Source organism: Colobus angolensis, unplaced genomic scaffold (genome assembly GCF_000951035.1).
Source record: "Colobus angolensis palliatus isolate OR3802 unplaced genomic scaffold, Cang.pa_1.0 Scaffold48, whole genome shotgun sequence".
Classification (NCBI taxonomy): domain Eukaryota; kingdom Metazoa; phylum Chordata; class Mammalia; order Primates; family Cercopithecidae; genus Colobus; species Colobus angolensis.
The window spans coordinates 1,308,297-1,324,895 of NW_012118265.1; positions in this window are offsets into that span (position 1 = coordinate 1,308,297).

The window sequence follows — 16,599 nt, forward strand, 5'->3', positions numbered from 1 at the left end:
TAAGTTTTATGTAACTCTACATCACAGGTGATTTAAGATAAATGCAATCTACTGACAATTAATGTCTTCTTAACACATGTATAAATGTAAATACATTTAAATGATTAAAAGTCAGCTCTATAATAAAACAATTTGACAAAAGGGGTTTCAACTCCTTAAGAAAATCAGAAGACACATCAGAGTATATCTGTTATTTATGAGAAAGAGTGAGAAATAGTTATTAAAGCTTATCTGAATGATTCAACTTAGTTGAAATAATTTGCTTCATAAGTTTGCTTTAATTGAAGATGAATCTTTTATTATAGGAAGATTTATATTTTCGGTTTAATATTTCCTTTTTCAATGAAGGGACTTGTACTATTGTTTCTATAGCATCTTTCTGATATTGAGTCTTCTCATCCATGAACATGGTATATACTTGCAAATATTCACTGCTTCTTTTATGTCTTTCAATAATATCTTGGAGTTTCTTCATAAGAAAATTGCACATTTGTTTAGATTTATTTATAGGTAAGATTTGTTTTGTTTTTGTTCCTATAGAACGTGAAATTTATGCCTTTTCTAATTGGCAATCATTAGTATAGGAACAACATTGATTTTTGTACATAAGTTTTGCATCTAGAAAATTTGATGGATTAGTTTATTAGCATTAGTAGTATGTATGCTCTCTGGAGTTATTTTGGTAGGCAATTAAGTAGTTTCCGCGTAGGGAGAGTGGTGTAAATGTTTCATAGTTTGTTTATTATGAAGGATTATTTTAATATTATCTTGAAGCTTTAATTATAAGCATATAATCTTATTATGTTTATATCTTCTCAGTATACTTTTACTTTTGTTGTTATGAAGTTTTCTTTTCATCCTTTCATCCTTTCATTCATTGTTTCCGAGTTTATAATCAGGCAACAGTCATACTAACTTCTTATCAGACGTTGTTCTAAGTTCTACAAATGTACAAAACCACTTAATTCTCACACAGACCCATTAGACAGATACTATTATTATCCTATGCTTATTAAAAAGAACAATGGGGCTGGTGTGTTGGCTCATGCCTGTAATCTGAATACTTTGGGAAGCCAAGGCAGTTGTATCACCTGAGGTCAGGAGTTCTTGACCAGTCTGGCCAACATGGTGAAACCTCGCTTCTAGTGAAAATACCAAAATTAGCCCGTCGTGGTGGCTGGTGCGTGTAATCCCAGCTACTCAGTAGGCTGAGGCAGGAGAATTGCTTGAACCTGAATCTGGGAGGCAGATGTTGCAGTGAGTGAAGATTGTACCACCGAACTCCAGTCTGGGTGACAGAGTGAGACTCTGTCTCAAAAAAAAAGAAAAAGAAAAAGACAATGGAAGCGCAAAGAGATTAAGTAATGTGCTCAAGATGACACACCTAACATCTAGCAGGGCTGAGGTTCAAATTCAGGAAGTCTTATTTCAGCATCTGTGCCAGTATACTTGTTATTAATATTGCTACAAAAGGTTTATTTTGAATGGCATATCAATGATATTTATTCTTTCATTTTTTAATTTTCTGTGTGACTTTGGAACAATGTCATTGTGATCACACATTTTTAGAACTGCACCAACCACCTCGAGCTTTTAAGGGGATGCATTGCCAAATGCTGAAATACCGAAATCACGTATATAATGATGAGTGAGCCATTCTTGAAGCTGCACATTTTTACTTCTTGTTATATGTGGCAACTTCCTCATTGTTAAGCTACTTTGGTTAGTTGTTCTGTTAGTTCTAGCTGTAATTATTCTAACTGGAGAGAGTTTTATAAACTATTTTCTCTTAATGGTTGATGTAAGGTAAGTCCACGGCTTGTGGAGAAACTCAGTAGATTGGGGCAGCATTCAGGGTGATAAGTGACCCTAGAAGAGAATATGTTTTAGGTGGAGGAGAAAGATGTGCAATAGAAACTATGAGCTCTCTTTTGACTTGGCAATTCTGTTTGTACATCTAAGTGAGAATATCACAAAGGAAGCAGATATCTGAGTCTACTATTCAGAGGTGGTATCAGAGTTGAAGACATATATTTAGAAATAATTTGCATATAGTACATACGTATTGATGTGGGAATGGAGGCATTTATCTGAAGAGAAAGTCAAGTCACTGAGAATATTTTCAAAACACCTCTATTATTTCCTTGCTAGTGTGTCAACAACTTTGAAGATATACAATTGTCCAGCTAATATTAACCATTTAATAAAAATTCTCACTCTGTTCCATTTTCATCAGAGTCCACCTGCCTAAATGTCTTTTTCTTAAAACATATCAGTGGTTTTCTACCTTACTTAGAGAAAAAAAGTTTAAAAGATAAAACTATGCTGTTCACAAAGAACATTTCTGATTTTATTCTCCTTCCTATCTACCTACTTAATACTGTACTAGCATTACTATGTAATTGCCACTCTTTTCTTCTGTAATAGTCTCCCTACTTTGTCCTCTTTGTTGTTTTTCTTCCCTTTCTACCAATTCTACATCTCAAAATTCTTTTTTTTTTTTTTTTTGAGACGGAGTCTTGCTCTGTCGCCCGGGCTGGAGTGCAGTGGCCGGATCTCAGCTCACTGCAAGCTCCGCCTCCCGGGTTTACGCCATTCTCCTGCCTCAGCCTCCCAAGTAGCTGGGACTACAGGCGTCCGCCACCTCGCCCGGCTAGTTTTTTGTATTTTTTAGTAGAGACGGGGTTTCACCGTGTTAGCCAGGATGGTCTCGATCTCCTGACCTCGTGATCCGCCCGTCTCGGCCTCCCAAAGTGCTGGGATTACAGGTTTGAGCCACCGCGCCCGGCTACATCTCAAAATTCTAAAGAATGGTATACTAGAAGAGTCTAGGATTTCTCCATTTGGGGAGAGAACAATGAGAGAGGAGAGGAAGAACATAGGAGAGGTTGGGAGGGTGAGATCTTCAGGGATGATGATGATGTTAGTCACTTTTTTTTTTTTGCCCCTTCATGTAGAATTATGATGTCTAGTATCAGAATGTTTTAAAGAAAGAAGGTGGGTCCTTCTCAGTTCACTGCTTCTGAGAAAGGCATTGAAAAATGGACTTCTGATTTGATGACTTCAGCAAGAGCTATTTCGGTAGCATGATGCTGATAGAAGCAGACTGTGTGGGCTAAGAAAGGAAGGTGAGGAAATGGAGTGAGAAGGATAGGTCACCCACTAAAGAAGTTTGGCTTTCTGGGAAAGAAGAGAGTTAGGCCAGTGCTGTCGGTGCCTAGGAGATAGGACAAGATTGGTGATTGTTTTGAAATGGGTGAGACTAGTGTGTGTTTAAAAGCTGAAAAGAATCTACTTTGACTATGCAAAAGAAAAAAGGAGAAAATTGGCTGGGCGCAATGGCTCACACCTGTAATCCCAGAACTTTGGGAAGGCCGAGGCGGGTGCCTCACCTGAGGTCAAGAGATTGATACCATCCTGGCCAACATGGTGAAATCCCGTCTTTACTAAAAATACCAAAATTAGCTGGGAGTGGTGGCATGTGCCTGTAGTCCCAGCTACTTGGGAGTCTGCGGCAGGAGAATCGCTTCAACCTGGGAGGCAGAGATTGCAGTGAGCCTAGATCATGCCACTGCACTCCAGTCTGGCAACAGAGCAAGACTCCATCTCAAAACAAAAAAAGAAAGAAAGAAAAAAGGAGAAAATCCTCAGAGTGTGTTTCCAGATGAAGCAGCAGGGAATAGAATCTAAAACACAGGGGAAGAGACTGCCTTAGATACATTCTGGATCAAAATATTTAACAAAGAAAGAGAGGAGCGTGTACAAAGACGATGTGTTTCTGTTTCCCACATTTTAGAAATTTAAGCACATTACAATTCATTTTGATTACTGTGTTCCTATTATTTTTCCCTTATACCCCTTCTTATATATTGGAAAATCCTTTAAAATTGCAATATATGATTAAAAAGAAGAGACTGTAATTCCAACATTTTTATATGACATGGAAAATAATAGTTCAACTAACTATTTGCTGTAATAATAAAGACCAGAAGCAAAAACCAAAGGCCAGGATCCTAGAGTCTTTCATGTTGACCTCTGTTCTATCATGAACTTTAAAATCTGTTTTACATCAGACTCTGCAGGAAATAGAATAGGAGAACATGAGAAAGGAATATATCCTGCTAAGGTTGCCTAGATCCAAGGGGACTGGTGATGTTACTAAAGAGAAACAAACAGCAGTTGTTTAAAAACAGGGTTTTCAATATGAGTAAAAACGCTTTGATGTCAGTTGATTTTTTTAAAAGAGAGAAAGATGCAGATTTTAGCAAGAAAATATCAAAAAAAAAAACCCAGAGTGACCAAGGTAATGTCCAAGAAGGAAAACTGCAAGGAAGTGAGTATGGATAAAGCCACAGAGCATAAAAGCATCAGTCTTCCATTAGAATTTATGTTGATTATTTAAAAAATTTCTTTAGTCATATAAAAACTTTAATATTCTTTTTTTAAAAAAATAGAACATGTGTTAAATTTAGGAGAATAAGGTTTACATATGATAAATTATTCAGAATCTTTTGAGTGGACAGCGTATATTTTATTAATTTTTCAAATAAAAAGTATGTTGTCATAGTGTTTCTTGTTTTTATCCTCCCTTTTACCTCATCATTGATTTCAAGACTGGTATTAGTGTGATGTTATTTACCCTTTCCTGACAAGGTTAAAAGCATTATTAACTGACATTAGTTTCACTGGATGCAGTATGGTAATTATCACAGTAATAAGTAAACAACTGTACAACTACAAGTATCATGTCCACAGAATCTATCTGTATGAACCAACAATTTACATGCTCTAGAGAAAGTTATTTCTTCATGTGATACTGCACTCAACATAAGGGTCATGTCAGGGAGTCCAAAGCACATGCTTAAAATAATTTACTCCATATAATACATAGTTTTTCATTTAATGTAATTCAATTATTCCCTCTTTAACTTGCAGGGATAAGGTTAGTAAGAAGGAGAACAAAATACATACAATCTTATTGTCTACCTGGTAAATATTGCCCCATCATTTAAGATTCAAATCTCATGCATTCTATGTGTTTTTCTGAACGTACTTCTCCCCAGTAAAACTAGTATCTCTCTCTCTCTCTTGCACTTCTAATCTGGGGAGAGGAAATAGAATAAATGCAAACTACTCTATTTATTCTTAATGCAATTATTTGTTATATGTATGTATGATTTTAAAATATTTGTCTTTTTACTTTTTGGCAGGATAAGACTCACTTGTTTGATTTGCAATGATATATACTAATCAATGTTGCATTTGGAAGGATATAAAAAACTCAATAATCAAAACCTGAATACAGTCTGACTGTATATTTTAAACTTGTGAATAAGACAGAATTGAAATCAAGATAAAATAGACCTGAACATCTTTTAATAACTCAAAAATTAGCTTGATATGAATATCAAAAAAGTATACATTGGTTTCATTTTCTTGAAATAATTCCAAATCTTCTACTCAGAGAAAAATAGGAAGAAGAAAAAATATTCTTTAGAAATTATTTCTTTAAACATATTTAAATCTTTAAAAAATTCTGATGCTGAGCTGATTATGAAAACTCATCATCTTTCATATTAGAAAAGTTTAAATTGCTAGTTTAAGCTTGCTAAAAATATTTTTATTGCATACTCGGTAATTTCCCTTGAAAGCATTTCTAAAGGCTCAGGAAAACATTTACAATTTTATAAAACCTTTCAAATTAATTTATAAGTTAACTATGAGCTTCTTTTTGGGAGACTCAAAACAGTGGGTGACCTTATATCCATAATGTGTATATTTAAATGTTTTATTACAACCAAGTGAATTAGAATTGAATTACTTAACTTTAGATACCCCATTTCATTTAACTGCAATCTGTTTGGCCTTTTAGTTAAACCAATTTAATTCCACTTTAAACAATCGCAAATTCACTTTTGCATGTTCTGTTTTACTTAATTTTCAACTGTAGCGTGGCTTTGAGTAGGCAATATGAGCAAATACTGACCAAATTTGGTGTTTTCACTGATGTTTTATCCCATCAGATGCTTAGGAAAATCAATCTTTCCATGTCATCTTGATCAGTGAGATATAATGTCTTGAGCCCCTTGTGTCCCTAGTGTTGCATTCCCTTGATTCATCTGTAAAAATAAAATAAAACTCACTGTTGCTATGGCAACCAACTGTGTGCAGGTGTAGTCTAACAGCGCATTGCCTCAGCCATATCTTTTATCTTCTATCCCAGTGTATCTTTACTTTTATACTTGCTCTATTTGTTTTTTAATAAATGCTTTAAGGACTATATATTTCCCTCTGTGTAGCATGTCAATCACATTCACATGATGAGCTAGTGTTCTCATTGTTGATTTCTAATTAGAATTTAATTTTAGTGTTGGTCTCTCAAATTTACCCAAGGGTTGCTTTAAAAAGTCTTCTTAATATCTGAGTGAACATTTGTCTTTATTTCAAAAGTTTATTGCCTGAAAATGTGGCCTGAGTAATTTCTGAATCTAGAGTTTTCATTGAGATTTTCATTGTACAAAAGATAACATGATCCTTTCTTATGGAATGCCCATGAATACTAAAAACTTTTATGTAACAGGATGTCACATTGAAACTCTTTCTATGTCAGGTTTGGCTGAGGTCACAAAAAATTAATGGCAAGTATTTTCACATTCCACTGTAAGGGTCTATATACCAAGTCAGACAGCTCTTGCAAAGAAAATCCTAAAAATCACTTTCAAAAACATCTTGCACATGTAAATTGCAGCCCTAGACTTCGGTGAGAGATAAATTAGTAAATCGAGAGAAAGAGGCCTTTTCTGGAAAGAATTACTGACGGACATTAAATACTACCCACCCCTCTGTGTCAGAATGAGATATCCATTAAATATACTTCAAGTATCTTATGGAAAAGACTGTACTGAGAATACTCAGAGAGATTGATCAGACACACTCTTGAGAAATTTAAAGAATGTAAAGTGTATGAAGTTCCTGTGGCATCAGAGTAGAGGGCTACAGTGAGAGCATTTCCGCTGACAGTGGGCCCAAGATGTGCATTTCCCGATGTTAAGGCTACATTGGTGGGGAGTGGTCTAAGCTTGACATTCACTCCACTGATTCTGTCACATGTGAAAGCTGATCAAAGGCAAGCTTTCCAAACTACTCACACTTTGTATAGCATTATCAACTGACAAAGAGATTATATGTGAAATTATCCAGTCAGTTCCAACTAAATGTTCTTATTAATACACATAATACACACATATTATTTGGGGTAGTGGTAAAGTTCCTTTAAAGGGATGCTTCTCTTCCCAGCAGCAGTATAAATCATCATCGTAGACGGAGTCCAGTACAATGACTATTGTCAGAGTCAGGTCTGTAGTGTCTAGCCAGATTCTTCAAGTGTTAGGAGAACAGAAGAGAAGCTGAGACCCTGCAGTGGGAGAAAGAGCCTTTGAACTATGAATCTTAAGGCTTTCCTTATCTATAGCAAGAAATCCTTTTTCTGTGATTTATTATCCGGGTGTGTGATTCCTTTTTGAACATTTCCTATGATTGGCTATGTGTAAATTAACTAATCCTAAAGTTTCAATCCCAGATAATATTAGCACACAGATGTTCATTCTGCTGTCCCACTTGTATTATGAAAGGTTTCATGGATTTGCAAAGTAAACAAGCCTCATTTATTGATGCAAAGGAAATACTGTGGCTATAACTGGGGTTTAGCATCACAATTCATGTACTTATACTCTTTAAGCTCAGTGACCAGGTGTTACTCATAGGAAGAGATCAGCAGGGGTCATTTTAGAAACAGCTCAAGATGGCTATCTGGGGTGAGGGGAAGGCAACCTCTGTGAAAAGAGGAAAAAGTCATCTCTGGACCTGAGTTACCAACAACAGGATATTTTTTTTAAATGCCTCAAGGGAACCAATTTTTAGATGTCTCCAAAGGAACCCATATAGTCCTCAAAGAAAGAATAAGTTTTAACATCTGCCATGGCTATAATTATATCAGCATCAATCAACAAAGCCATTTTGTCCCTTACTTTCCCTCCCTTCCCTGCTGTGGCATTGGAAGAGCCCAGGGAGTAGGAGGGAGAAGCGATAGACTCATAAGCAAGGAAAGTATTGCGGAAGTGACCTATGCTCCCCTCCTTTCCTTCCCACTGAAGGCTTCCTATCAAGACGGGAAATAGGGTGCCTGGGGTCAGGCAGAAGCTCTAATGTAGAATAAGGCTCAGAGTTTCAACTATCGCAAGGAGCTGGATATTTTAGCTACTGAATTAGGTGTGCATTGTGAGTTAAAGTGATTGAAGAATTTTTTTAGTTTCTTAAAGTGATTATAAAAACCATAGATTTCACCCAAGTAGAGGGAAAGAGCAGTTCCACAGTGTATTGATTTGGGGTGGAAGTAGTTGATTTTGAATTGTAACCTATAAGTCTCATTTCTTTAATGATTGCCTTATATACTTATGATCAGTTTTTTTGTGTGTGTTTTGTTATTTAAATTATCTGTATCAGAGGTTAGCAAAGTACAGTGACAGGCCAAATATCATCTATCATCTGTAGCTATAAACTAAGTTTTACTGAAACACAGCTAAATCATAATATACATACACACACACACACACACACACACACACACTTTTTTTTTTTTTTTGAGACAGAGTCTCACTGTGTCACCCAGGCTGGAGTACAGTGGCACAATCTCAGCTCACTGCAACCACTGCCTCCTGGGTTCAAGTGATTCTCCTGCCTCAGCCGCCCAAGTAGCTGGGACTACAGGCGCACACCACCACACCTGACTAATTTTTGTAATTTTAGTAGAGACGGGGTTTTGCCGTGTTGCCCAGGCTGGTCTCGAACTCCTGACCTCAGGGGATCTGCCCGTCTGGGCCTCCCAAAGTGCTGGGCCTACATCGTATGTTAATGGTTGCTTTCACATTACAACAACAGGGTTCAGTTGTGTCGCAGAGACACATGGCCTTCAAGTCTAAAATATTTCTTATCTGGCTCTTTGCAGAAAAACTTTGCTACTTTTGACTTACATCTTTCTTAACTTTTACTCAATCACTTTCTAAAAGGGTTGTGTAAATGTCTACCACTGTGAAATTCTCAACTAGTGAATTAAACACTCACCCGGTATTTACATCACCTTTTACTTTAAAAGTTTCTAAAGCCGTGTGGCAGTTTCATGACTGCTGTATCTTCTTATTAGCCTATAATGTTATCACCATCCATTATCCCTTTTCCCCTTTTAATATACTTCACCTTGAATTCTCTTTTGTTCATTCTCAGTATTGATATATCTGTTTTCTTTGAGTTACCATTTACCTAGTACTTAATCACCATTACTTAATATTCAGTCTTTCTATAACATTACTTTTATGGTACTTATATTTAAATGAAAGATAACTGTATTTTTTTTTCAAACCTTAGACTTGGGGAATTTAATCCATTTATGTTTTGTGAATTATAAAATGCATGAATATTTCCTTTCCATATTATTTTGTTTATCACTGATACTCTTCTGCTCTGTTACTGTGCTTTTCTTATTTGCTTTTAATTTGATTCATCAAGATTACTTGTTACTGGTTTTCTTTTTCCATTTATGGGTTGAAGTTACAAATTATGTTTCTCCCTGCCTACTGTATATTCTCCAAATCTTAACATACATATTTCAACTTATTTTTCAGTTGTTATGAAGGTTTAGCCATATCAATTTACTCTCTACCATAGATGGGAACCTTGCCCAGGTCTCTTCATTTTTCTTACCTGTCACCACTGTCCTTTTGTAATAAGAGAAATTTATAAGAAATGTTATGAGCATATTATTTTTAGAGTGTCATCACTTATTCAGATTCAGTTATTCATTTTATAGAATTATTTTTCTCTACTCTCTTGTTTCTTACATTTTTCCTTTTTGAGACTATTGCTTTGCTAATGTACATACTCCACTTTTTTCAGAGAGTGGCATGGAAATAAACTTGAAGTCTTTGTATATATGAAAATATTTAGTTTAATCTCTCACTTGAAGGCTTCCCCATCTCAACCATGTTTCTTTAAACCTGCTAACTATTCTGTAAATAACCTACTAAACTTTCTTTAGTGAAAAAGTGTGTTGATTGTTTTCTGTCAAGATCCTGAATGTGACAGATTTTATATATTGAAAACCAAAGAAACTACAATGCAAGTCATCTCCTGTTATCACTTTAACAAATGTAAAAAAAGGCTATGTGTATATATACATATATATATATACATACATATATACACACAAATAATATGTATATGAAATATAGCTAAATATATGTTTTACACACAGACAAGAAAAGCCCAAAAACACGCAACAACCTGTTAGTACTTATGATAATTAACAAAATCTGTGACTTTCCTAAGACATAACCATGAAAAGAGAAAAACTTAGATGAAGAAAAGTATAAAATTCCATAAATAAATAAACAAATAAATGAATTTTATTGGTGGATAGGAATCATGACCTTGAAAACACACACACACACACACACACACACACACACACACACACACACTCCTGAATGGTACATCAATTAGGATGCATTTGGTTGCAAAGAAGGAAAAATAAAACTCAAACTAGCTGAAACAATGCTGGATTCTGCTTCTCACAATGTGGTCAGTGGGAAACACCATTTGGGATCTTGTTAGAGATGAAAATTTCAGGCCCTATCCCAGAAATACTAAGTCAAAATCTCTGGAGGTGCAGCTTAGGAATCTCTGTTTTAACATGCCTTATTCACACTGACGTTTAAGAAGCATATGTGAAAGACATTTATCTGTTGACAAACTGGAAGTTTAAGATTAGATTCAGTGTTTAATGTATCTTTTTGCTTTTTCTGTTCTGCCTTCCAATTGTCAGTTTCATTCTTATTCTGCTTCCTTTAGGGATCTCTAGGCACTGCCAACAATGTCAGGACTCTAGACTTCCTAACGACTGGAGGAAGAAAGACTAGATTACATATGGGCGCTTCCTTATGGAAGTAAGGAAATTTGTTTCTCAGAAGCCCACAATCACTTTCTTGTTGTGTCTCATTGCCCAAATTGGGTCATAGGACTGTCTGGCAGCATAGGCCAGGAGATGGGATGATGCTGATTACTACGTGTCACATTCCCCTACCCCTGGAGATACAGAGGATTCAACATCTCTCGAAGCTGATGAGATGCATGGGGGACATATGAATGGGTGAATTAAAATGAGAGTTCATACCATGAAAAAGAATAATAGATAAAGGGAACCAAACTACATTGTCAACTCAATATCATTAAAATGTCAACATTACCGAATGATTATATAAAATTAATTTTAAAAGTCTATCAGAATCCTACTAAATAGGTTAAATGTATTTTAAGATTTCAGGAGAAAATTACCAAAAACTTTAAAAAGTAGATGATTTATGAGGGAAGACTCACTCAACAAAATTTTAAATTTACTGCAAAGCTACGGTAAGCAAAACTGAATACCTAGTGTCTTAGTCAATTTGGGCTGATATAATAAAAATACCTTATATTGTGTGGTTTAAACAACAGAAGTGTATCTCTCACAGCTCTGGGAACTGCGAGGTCCAAAATCAAGGTCCTGGTCAATTAAGTTCCTAATGAGAGCCGCCTTTTTGGTTTACAGATGATGCTTCTTGCTATATCCTCACACAGCAGAGAGAGATTATAACTCTCTTATCTCTTATTATAAGGACACTAATTCCGTTTATGAGCGCTCCACCCTCAATGACCTAATTATCTCCCAGAGTCCCCTCTTCCAAATAACATTGGAGATTAGAGTTTTAGCCTATGATTTGGGTGACACAAATGTTTAGTTCATAGCCTCTGGGGAACCTTTTGAAACATAGACAGACAAGTAGATTAGTGTGACTGACAGAGATTCAAAATGTACACATGGAAACTTAATATATAATAAATATGGCATTTTATTCCATTGTTTGCTTGATAAATACATTTGGCATGAATAGCTACTCATCTGTATAAAAACAATTAGAACATTTTATTACATCATTCACAAAAATAAATTCTAGGTGGACTAAAGATATAAATGCAGCCAAGCGCGGTGGCACGTGCCTGTAGTCCCAGCTACTTGGGAGGCTGAGGCAGGAGAATGGTGTGAACCCAGGAAGCGGAGCTTACAGGGAGCTGAGATCGTGCCACTGCACCCCAGCCTGGGCGACAGAGCAAGACTCCATCTCAAAAAAAAAAGAAAAGATATAAATGTAAAATATGCACAATATTAGCAAAACAGATCCATATTTGTGTAACTATGTGGTGGAGGAGACCTTCAGAAGCAATACAGGAAACATTACAGAAAAAGATTAAGAGATTGGATTATGAAAGAATATAAACTTACTGCATGGAAAACTATAGTATAAACAAGGTTTGGGACTGAGAGAAAATATATGCAGTCTACATAGCAGCAGCAAATAAATTGTTAAGCAGTACATAACAACTCAATAGAATTTGTTAGTGATTTAAACCAGCAAGACACAGAAGAGAAGTGCTAATGGAAGATAAGTATTAATATATGAAAATATGTTAATTTCACTAGTAGGAAAATGGAAATGAAAACAATGACAACAGACTACTTTTTTAACTCATGAGATTGGCAAAAATGTGTGTGTGTGTGAGCATGTGTGATAGATAATGCTGGGTGCCAATGAGAATGTGGGGAAATGGGAGCTCATACATTCTAGAAGAAGTGTAAAGTGCTATGACCTCTTTGGAAAATATTTGGTAGTATCCATTAAAATAAAACAAATATATATACACATAGATATTTGTGTATATACACACACATATATATATATATATATACACACACACATATACACACACATACATCTGCACACATTCTTTAATCAAGCAATCTCTGTCTTTAGGGTATCTATCAAATAGAAATAAGATCACAAATAACTAAGGAAATATGTACAAGAATAGTTATTGTAGCATTATATAAGTGGCAAAAATAAATCAGTAGACTATATTGTCAATTAATAGAGGACAGGTTGAATAAATTAAGGTATATTCATGCTGTGAAATGCTTGGTAACTATAAAAAAATGAGCTTATTAATTTTTCATTCAGGAAACGTTTAACTTATCCCTACAATGTTCATGTCCTGTTTTAAGTGTTAACATTAGAGCACGAACTGAAGGAAAGTGTATCTTTCATGACTGTTATATTTTAGCGAGGGTGGGAAATAAGCAGGTAAACAAATAAATAAAAATATTTCAGAGAGTGATTATGTACTAAGAATAAAATAAAACAAAGTTATATAATGGAAAATTACAGATATGATATAAACTGGAACCTGAAGAAAATGAGAAAGACAGCTTCCCAAAGATGATGAAAAAGATTATTTTAAGCAGAATGAACAACAATTTTACAGCCCTATCAGTGGTTCCAGAGCAATGCACAGAGTATATTTAAAAAGAAAAGGAATAGAAAAATATGCCATACTGTAATCCCGTTTTTATTATAAAAAGAAAAAAATGATCACTCTTCAGGAAGATATGCATTTTTTTAAGTGAATATAGAGAAAGTGTGGAAAAATACACATCACTTTAACTCTAGTTAATGCAGGTGCTAGTATTGGGCTGGGAAAGTATAGGAAGTTTACTTTTTCTTTGTAGATGTCTATATTTTGGTTCATAACAGCAAACATATTTTGATTTTACAGCCCGGGAGAAAAATCTTCAAACAAGCTTTTAAAATTATTTTTGAATATTTTTAGTATGAAGATCATTTCAAATTTGAGATTTGTTTCTTTGGCAATGAGAAATACTCTTATTTCTTTGATTATTTCCTCCCTATCATTTCTCTAGTAGTTTTTCATCAAACACACCTTTGAATTAGTAATCAGAATCAAGAGGCTTGGCTATGCTGAATTCCGAGTAATTATTTTCAGTATTATTAGAGATTCCAGTAGTGCTGATTCCTGATCATTGTTGCGTTGAGTATGGGTTCTAAACCCTGAGCCACTTCCACCTCCACAGCTCTTGTGCAAATATTTTTGGCTATAGTTTCTTCTATTGTCTTTCAAAGTTTTTCCTCAAAAATTCTCCTAATCATTTATCCCCTTCCATGTCCTATATTTGTTTATAAAAAACCTAAATAAAGTCTCGTAGAATTTTGTGCTGGGGAATTGTAGATGTACCTACCCTTCTTGTGATAATGTGAGAAGATAAAATGCTTGCATAACGACATGAAGTCAGATAAATGACATAGGTTTTGGCTACTATTAACCTTAAACACAAGCATTGTGATATCAGGACAGCCAATCTAATAACCAAGAGGGCTACTACATGACTACGGGGCCAGTAGCATAGACGGTATAGCTATGCTAGACAAAGGGATGATTCAAAACCTGGGTGGGGACATGACAGCACAAGATTCTGTCATGCTACTAAGATGGCTTACAATTTAAAATTTATGAATTGCTTTTCTTCTGGAATTTTCCATTTAATATTTTTAGACCATTGTTGACCACAGGTAATTGAAACTATGGATAAGGGGTATTCCTGTATGCTCAGTTCGTCGTCTTTATCCAACCTCCTGTCCTATTCTACCAACTTAGAATTTCCACATCAGCCTTTAAGGGTAATTCAGGCTGTGTAAGTATTTACAAAACTAAATGTTTTTAGAACACAAATGACTCCTTACCTTTTCTGACTTCATAACATTTATTCTAGTCCTCTGAGTTTCAGCCTATTGTCATCTTTATTTCCAGTCTTTATTTCTCTTTCAAAACCAATGGTTTTGAATATAGGCAGACATGATTTTTGAGGGCACACCTTCTACAGCTAGGGCATTGGGTTGCTTATTCTCATTTCTACCAGACCCATTTAATTTTTATCAATGGTATACTTTATTTGTTTAAAGTCCTATCAATAAAAGGTGTGGGGTTGGGCAAGGTGGTTCAGGTCTGTAATCTCAGCACTTTAGGAGACCAAGGCAACGAATTACTTGAGCCCAGGAGTTCGAGACAAGCCAGGCCAACATGGTGAAACGCTGTCTCTACTAAAAATGCAAAAATTAGGCAGGCATGGTGGTGCATGCCTGTAATCTCTGTTACTCTGGAGGCTGAGGTGGGAGGCTCTCTTGAACCCTGGAGGCAGAGGTTGCAGTGAGCCAAGATCACACCACTGCACTGCAGCCTGGGCAACCGGGCAAGATCAAGAAAAGAAAAGGGGAGTGGAGGCAGTTTTTTTTTTTTTTTTTTTTAAGTTGGAATACTACCGTTAGAAGAAAAACAAGAGCAGTCAGAATTTATGAGTTTATCTTTGGCTTTCTCCCAATATTTTCCTCAATCTTTCCTCATTTTCAATTCTTCTTATGACCTGCCTTCCAGATGCCTACAACCACATGCTGTTCTCACATCCTAAAGCACATTCAGACTCAGCCTTCAATAGTTATGTCCCAATCCAAAATAACCTTTCCCTGTTCCCCCAATAAAAATGTAAATTCCACTAGTGCATCAGATCTTATCAAGATGTTACAGAATTATTTGATTAATAATTCACATGTAGATATTAAAAGTGGATAGAAAATCCCCAGGAAGTATGTTCCATTTTAAAATTGGATTTTGTTATCGTACTTCTCTTTTTGGTAGATGATATATGGGCATGCCTGTGTCTGTGTGCTCCATTCCTTCTCCTAGTCCACTCAGTGATGAGATGTATGCTTCCTTTTGAAAGAAGAGGACAGGTAACACTGCAAATTCTTTTTAAATGTCAAAGTTGGTGATTCTTAAATTAGTGGAGTTCTTGAATTTTTTACTGGTCTGTGACAAAAATGAGAAAAATAAAGACATTATAGTGTATTTTGATGAAGTCAAATTGATTCAGTTTGCAGAACTATAATTTATTCCGTAATTTTTGTCCTGTTTTAATGAAATAATTCTTATGTTAGGAAGTCTTATTTTGGGTCTCCTAATCGTGACAAAGCAGTACTCTCTGTTGAGAAACTCTAAATTTAAAACATTCCATAAAATGCTAATGTTTTGCAACGCAATCTATTCTGACTTCTTTAGAAGAAAAGACTTTGTTTTATTCTGTATTATATTACTACTGCATAGCAAAGTTTCTATCATACTATAGTGCCCACTATTTGAAGAACTGAATTATGACATACATAAAATAAGTCAAGCCTTTTAATGCTGTCCTTAGAGTTTATGCTGTAGTGAAACTGTATTAGCAGAAATTCTATCCATACCACTTCATGTAAATCCCATGCTGTAGTGTAGGTACACCAGTACTCTCTATTCTTTTTTTCCAATTGGAATTTTGCAGGAATTTTCTTTACTTGGTTCCCAGAGACTCAGAAAGATGATCTAAGTTTTCTGCCTTCCTCCTTCTCCATATCTTCATTGCTGAAAACTATCCCTTAAGGCATGTTTAAAACTTTCAACCATTATTCTGAAACAGGTTCCAAGCCATCAAAATTGTGTGTCCTCTTAATCTTTAGGAATATTTTCTTATTTATCTTTATATGTAAACTGTGCTAAATTTAACTAAAAGACGGGGGGCTCATTTAAAATTCCTATGGCTCATTAGCCAGATTCCATAGTATTGGAGGTACT